Here is a 7386-nt window from a genome sequence, read left to right as displayed (position 1 = left end):
ATTAATATATTTGCTAATATTGTATTATCCTTATATCCCTGAGATAATGTTACCTGGTGAGTTATTCTTTTAATATGCTATTAAATTTGATTTATTACTTTATTATTTTGTTGCATTATACTCATACTGGGGTGAGACTATAATTTTTGTTTTTGAGTTTTTGTCAGGATTTAGTATCAGTTTAATGTTAATTTCATAAAAATAAATGCAGTAATGATAATAAATGGGAAAGGTTTTTTTTCTATTCCTGAACAGTTTATGTAGTATAAAACTGATCTGTTTCTTGCTAGATAGAAAGAACTCACCAGTAAAGCCATATGGCAAGAATACATTTTTTTTGCTTGTTTTTTCTTTTGTTTGTTTTTTTAGGTAGGCTCCACGCCCAGCATGGGGCCCAGTGCAGGGCTTGAACTCATGACCCTGAGATCAAGACCTGAGCTGAGATCAAGAGTCAGATGCTGGGTGCCTGGGTTGCTCAGTGGGTTAAGCATCTGCTTTGGACTCAAGTCATGATCTCAGGGTCCTGGGAATGAGCCCCAGAGTCTGCTTCTCCCTCTCCGCCCCACCAGCTCGTGCTCTCTCTCATGCATTCTCTCTCTCTCTCTCTCTCTCTCAAATAAATAAATAAATAAAATCTTTTTTAAAAAACATAAACATTTCTCTTTGGACAAGTTTGATAGCTGGAGTGCTGTTTCTTATGTCTTCTAATAGCTTCTCCCAAGCCATAATTCTAGCCCTCAGAGCCATACAGTGAATCTGATTCCTTTTACGTGAGATAGTCCCTCGGAGTTTTGAAAACTGCTGTAACCATATCCTGCTCACCCCCACCATAAGTCATTTTTACCCAGACAAGAATCTCCAATTGTTTCAAAGTGTTTTCATACAACACAGACCTGAATAACCACAATTGCAGCCCCTTTCCTCTGTATGTTCTTCAATTTGTGTTGTTTCAGAATTCCATCCAATGTTCTACGTGTGCTCTGACAAAAACAGGCTAGAGAAGAAATACTACTTTTTCATTTGGGCATTACATTTATTACTGCAGTCCTCAGTCAGCTTGGTTTCTTTGGTAGTATGACTGTCAACTGATATTGAAGCTAGTATCCACCGAAAACTTCAATTTTTTTTTTACACATATGCTACTGAATCACGTTTCCTTCACTCTGAATTTGGACAGTTGTTTCTTGGCAATCATAACCAATACCTCCCATTTATCCCTGTCAAATTTAATTTTAGTTGTTTAAAAGCATTACTTACTCATCATAAGATTTTTCTGGTGCCTGAATCTGCTATTGATGAGCTAATCCTTCTAGCTTCACAGAATTATATAAATTTTATGATCCTGGACCTGTAAGTCATGATGAGAATACTGAATACAAGAATCCTGAGGATAGAACCCTGTGCCATAGCAGAAACCTCTCACTGTGTTGGCATTGATCCATTAATTAGCACTCTCTAAGTATAGTCACTCATAAAGTGAGTATACACAACACAGACACACACACACACAAAATTCTTGTACTTGGCTCATATATCTCTGTCTTGTTCACAGTTGCATATAAGACCTGTTAAAATGTCTTTGGCATTGAGATCACTGCTTACTAAGAGAAATTAAAACATACATCCACGCAAAACTTACACACAAATGTTCTTGGTAGTTTTATTCATAATACCTCAAAATGAAAAACAATCCCAAATGTCCATCAACAGGTGAATAGATAAACAAAATGTGGTATATCCACACAATGGACCATGACTTGAAATAAAAGTAACATCCAAAAGCGTGGACAAATTTAAAAAACAATAAGGTGAGTAATAGAAGCCTGACACAAAAATTTATATACCATGTAGTTATGTTTATATGTAATTCTAGAAAAATGAGACCAATCTGTAGTGACGAAAAGCAGATTAATGCTTGCCTGAGACCAAGAGTTGGGGGAGGTTTGGCTGCAAAGGGACACGAAGGAAACTTTGGGGAATAGAATGTTCTATATCTTGATCATGGTGATGGCTACATGGGGATACACGTTTGTCAAAACTTATCAGACTATATACTTTATTATTTTTTAAGTTTTTATTTTAATTACAGTTAGTTAATATACAGTATTAGTTTCAGGTATACACTATAGGGAATCAACACTTCCATACATCACCCAGTGCTCATCTGACAAGTGCCCTCCTTAATCCCATCACCTGTTTCACCCACCCCCCACCCACCCCCCATCTGGTAACCAGCAGTTTGTTCTCTAGAGTTCAGAGTCTGTTTCTTGATTTCTCTGTCCCTCCTCCCCCCTTATTTTTTCCCTTTGCTTGTTTGCCATGCACCTTTATGTTTATAGGAACATTATTTACAATAGCCAAGATATGGAAGCAGCCCAAGCGTCCATCAATTAATGAATGGATAAAGAAGCTGTGGTACACACACACACACACACACACACACACACACACACACTGGAATATCACTCAGCCATCAAAAAGATTGAAATCTTAATATCTGCAATGACATGGATGGAGCTAGAGAATATAATGCTTAGCAAAATAAGTCAGTCAGAGAAAGACAAATACCATATAATTTCACTCATATGTGGAATTTAACGGGCTATATACTTGAAATGGGTGTGGCTTATTTTATGTAAATAACATCTCCACAGAGATGGGTTTTTAAAAATATATATTTTGTTTATCTCATTCCCTGGTTTATCATGAGGACTTGGTCAAAGAAAGAATTAAATTAGTCTCATTCGACTTCTTCATGAACTCCTGCTGGGTCCTAGAGATTGCTACATCATTTTCTAAGTACATGCAAATTATCCTTCTAATAATGTGTTCTAGAACGTTTCTGCCAATCAATATCAAGTTCACCCAACCATACTATGTGAAAGCTATCCTCTTCCATCCTTTGAAAAGTCTTTGTTCCTGTCTCAGTTTTCTGTGACTTTTTATGTTGCCAATTCCCCAAAGAAATAAACAATGATTCTGTCATCTCATTTGCATGCTCTTAGTTCTCCGGAATGTAATTCACCCAAATCGGGAAATTTAAAACTTGTTTGGAAATATTGAGTGTTCTTTCATCTCAGGCCTCTTCTGCAAAGGGGCTTCTGAGTTGGAGATATTGTGGGAGAATTTAGGCTGCAATTTAAGGAGCCATTCACCGCTTATGAGCCATTATGTTGGCCTGTGTCAGGCTGTCTGGCTCCAAGTCTGGTGCGGGTGATGAGGGGCTTGCTGTGTGAGAGCACCACAGTTTCCTGCCTGAGAGTTCAGTATTGATCTGTCTCAGACCACTAAAGGATTTTTAGCCTTCTTCACTTCTTTGGTGGCAGGAGACAAGGTTACTTAGGCCTTTTATATTGTGCTGATTCCATATACTCACATGAAATAAATACACATATAAGACATGTTGTGCTTGGCATTCTATGTTAATGTTACGGGTAAGATGTATCCTTTCTGTTTCTGCAAAAAAACCGTTTGAGCCTGGAGGAGAAGGGAGAGTCAGGCCTCGGTCTGGATCCTGAGCTGACAGCCTCTAGCCTCTGTTTCATCCAGTCCTTTCTGGCCCATTGTAGATCAAGTTCTAGATCAGAAGGGAATGCCATACATCTGTGACAGGGAGCTACAAGCCAGGGGGTAAGATATGGGACCCTCCTCAGAGCACAGAGCAGCAGACAGAAAAGTGCACATGGCAAAGTGAGCAGTGGATGGAAGAAATCCTTTGTTTCTTGGTGCGCACACCTTTGGAACTGTGACTTTGACCTTGATGTCTCTGGGTCACATAATAAAGAGGAACACTTACCCAAAACTCATCAAAACAGAGTAGCCCTTCTTAAAGGACTCTGGGTACTTCTGTAAGAGAGCTTATTTGTGCTACTAGAATAAAATAACCCTGACAGTAATCCTCTAAAATCCTCAAAGCCTAAAATGTACTAAAAACAAAGGAATATCATTATGGCTTCTAGCTCAGATTTAGATTTAGAGATGTTTTCTCTAAAAAAACATCTTTTTCTCTAAAAAACATCTCTGAAGATGTTTTCTTTCTGAATTTAGAGATGTTTTCTTTCTGAATTTGGAAAGTCAGACTCACCAAGCACTGTGAGTGTTAGAATCAACTCAGGGCTGGAAGAGATGTTCAGATTAATCTATTCTATCCTCCCACCTAATGCAATATCCCTGACAGATGATCACCCTGCCCCTAGATGGATATTTAATACACAGGAACTCCTTTCTTATGAGGCTGCTCATTTCCTTGTTGGAACAGTTTCTTCTTACTCTGAACTGAATGCCCTCCCTAGGCAACTTGTATTCATTGGTCTTACTTCTGACCTTTGAAACAACATAGAGTAAAACTGTTTCTTTTGAGTCTGAGAGCAATTTAACTCTCTGAAGACAGTGATCATATTTCCCATTAGTTTCTGTTTCCCTAGTTTAAACATCCCTACTTTCTTCAATCACTGCTCCTTGATATGCAGTTTTTGGATCCTGCTCTGGATACATTCAAAATGACCCATCCAACCCTTGAACACAGTATAATTTATTGGCGTGACAGACACACAGAACACACACTGTCGTTAGAACAACACTTCCATTAGAGAAGCTTAACAGAGTTTAGCTTGTGGCTGAGCACGGAGAGCTGCTCTGGCATAACTGTTCTTTACTGTGGAAGGATTATGGAGTTCATAGCCCAGAGATGCAATTCTTTAGCCATGGGAAATTTTGTCAAGACTATTCAAAATTATAAAACTATTTTAATCATTTAACAACAATACCGTCAGAGAATGTCTGTTCCTTAAAATGCATAGTAAGTTTATCTCCTGAACTGTGATACAGAATAAGATTATTTTAATAATGAGGTGCCTGGGTGAGTTGGTTAAGCATCTGCCTTTGGCTCAGGTCATGATCCCGGGGTCCTGGGATCGAGCCCCGCGTCAGGGTCCCTGCTGAGCAGCGAGCCTGCTTCTCCCTCTTCCTCTGCCCCTCCCCCTTGCTTGTGCTCTCTCTCTCTCTCTCTCTCTCTCTCAAATGAATAAAATCTTTTTTAAAAGATTACTTTAATAGAATTAAATAGAAATGTAAAAATATATGGAACTTAGAAATGGTCAAATATCTAAGCAGTCTAAGTAAAGTTTCATGTGTATTTGAGTACAGAACACATTGCTGAGGATCAAAGACGTTGGGGCCATTTCAAAGATCATGTTAATTTTTTGGTTTCCCTAGACAGTGTTCTTCTGTCAATCCACTCATCATCATTCTCAAAAATTGCATAGAAGCTGCTGAGGATTGTTTGTTCCCTTAACTTGGGCACTTTATTATGTCATATTTGTTAGACCCAGTTTTGTTAGAAACTGAGGTCTATATCATTTGCTGGAAAGTTCTGAACTTCACAGTATCTGAGCCCATCTGGGGGCCAGCACATTCATCATCTTCAGGTGAACATTTTCTACATGTCATCAAAACCCACAGAGACCAGACATTGCGGGGTAGATGTTGTTGCCATTTCATCATGTCTCATTACTTAATTGACTTCACACGGCAGGAGAATGTAAACTAAGAGGTGAATTGCTTTGCTTTACTGAAATTGTCTCATTTATGGGCTGCTGATAATTTTGCTCTCCACTTTGAATGCATGAGAGTGTGCCTGCTGGGGTCTGTGTGCTGGGATTTGTAAGGTAGGGGAATGGAGGAAAGGCCTTGTGCAAACATGATTTCATTTGATCCTTCAATAGCCCTCTATGCAGGCATGAGAAATGTACTCAAGAGAAAACAGAAACAAAATGATCTATTCAAGGTCACAGTTGATAACAAGCCAAGCTAAGATTCAAATACACATGTTCCATAGTCTAAAGCCTTAGTTCTAGACACTATGCATTATACTGCTCTGCATGTCTCCCCGAAGTTGTAGAGAATGAGTCCAAGGTCTCTCTTTTGACCCTCCAAATTTGTAGACATAGGACAGATACTGTCTTAAACTTTTTTGCCAGATACTGATGGCTGTCGTTCCATTCTCTGTGCTTTTCTACTGATAGGAGGCTGTTATTGTTCAGGGCTATAATGTGTCCCATTAAAAATGCCTCCTTAGACTCCTTTACAGCTAGTGTCCATGTGACCCAGTTTTGTCCAGCAAAATGTAAGCAGATGTCAACTGAGTGAGGCTTCTCCAAAAGCTATTGCTCTCCTGATAGAAAGGGGCAAACTCTGTACCTTTCCCTTCACCCTTCACCTTCTTCCTCCCTGGAATGGGGGCGTGATATCTGCAGATGGAGCAGCCATCTTGCAACCTTCAAGATGACAGCTATAGACCAAGGATGGCAGAATGGAAAGATAAAAGAAACCTGTGTCCCTGGGGGCATCTTGCCCTGCTACTTCCAGAGTTACTATTTTTCTTACATTATAAAAAGTTACTATTATATACAGTCCAATGTAGTCCTAACTGATACAACTATTTTCTCCTTATTTTCCTTTAATTTGTCTATAAGCTTCAGGCCATGGTTAAGAAGAGTGGATTCGTTGGCTAACTGAACATAATAATAATAAAAAAAAGAGTGGATTCAAAGCCTTAATTTGGGAATTCACATCAGAGTTGTTCACAGGATATTATAAATCAAGATAGTTGCCCTGGGTCTTGTGCTTTCCCTCTACCCCCTCAATCCAAAATTAAATTGTGTCTCCCACCACACCAGTGCTGTGGGTGACCATGTGCCTGAACTGGGGAAAGGCAAACTGAGATGAGGGAAGAGAGAGGGGTGGGTTCCTGTACTCGTGATTACTGAGCAAGGGTGATATTTCCAGAGCCTGGGGTGGAATGCCCTGATGTCTTCTATTATGTCATCTATACTGGATTTGGGTAAAAAAAGGTATGTAGTATGATTTGCTTCAAAATCTCATTCTTATGGTGCTATCCCTGGATAGCTTAGTGCATTTTTTTCAGGTGGATCTATTTAAGTCAAATTTATTTTAGTGTCCCTCAATTCTAGGAAGAGAAGCATATCCTATTTTCAACCACAGGGGAATTATCACATTAAGATGAATGTAGAATAAATCCACAAAAATAGATCAGAATAAAGCTTCTTGACTGACTCTTATCCCGTGTGACCTCCTGTAAGAGGGAATATTTATTCAGCATATTTATATACCAAGAGGCACTATTTACATGCCTTATTCTAAGAAAATGCTATCAGAGATGAGTAATACTTCAAGTAACATCTAAAAGTAAAGTTGTCCGTTATGGTCTTTTAAAATGTTTTCTTGCTTTAGGACTAAAGATGAGCAAATGATACACAGAAGCATGTCTCCTTTGAAAATTAAAATAGAAATTGCTGCCGCATTATCTTCGGTTCCTCTTATATCACAAATGATAAAGGAAGTTAATGAAATATTCTGTGTGAAGAT

This window comes from Mirounga angustirostris, unplaced genomic scaffold (genome assembly GCF_029215605.1).
Source record: "Mirounga angustirostris isolate CCGP_5_RB_7025 unplaced genomic scaffold, mMirAng1.0.hap1 SCAF_11, whole genome shotgun sequence".
In the NCBI taxonomy this organism is placed as follows: Eukaryota; Metazoa; Chordata; class Mammalia; order Carnivora; family Phocidae; genus Mirounga; species Mirounga angustirostris.
This window is presented reverse-complemented; position numbering follows the sequence as displayed.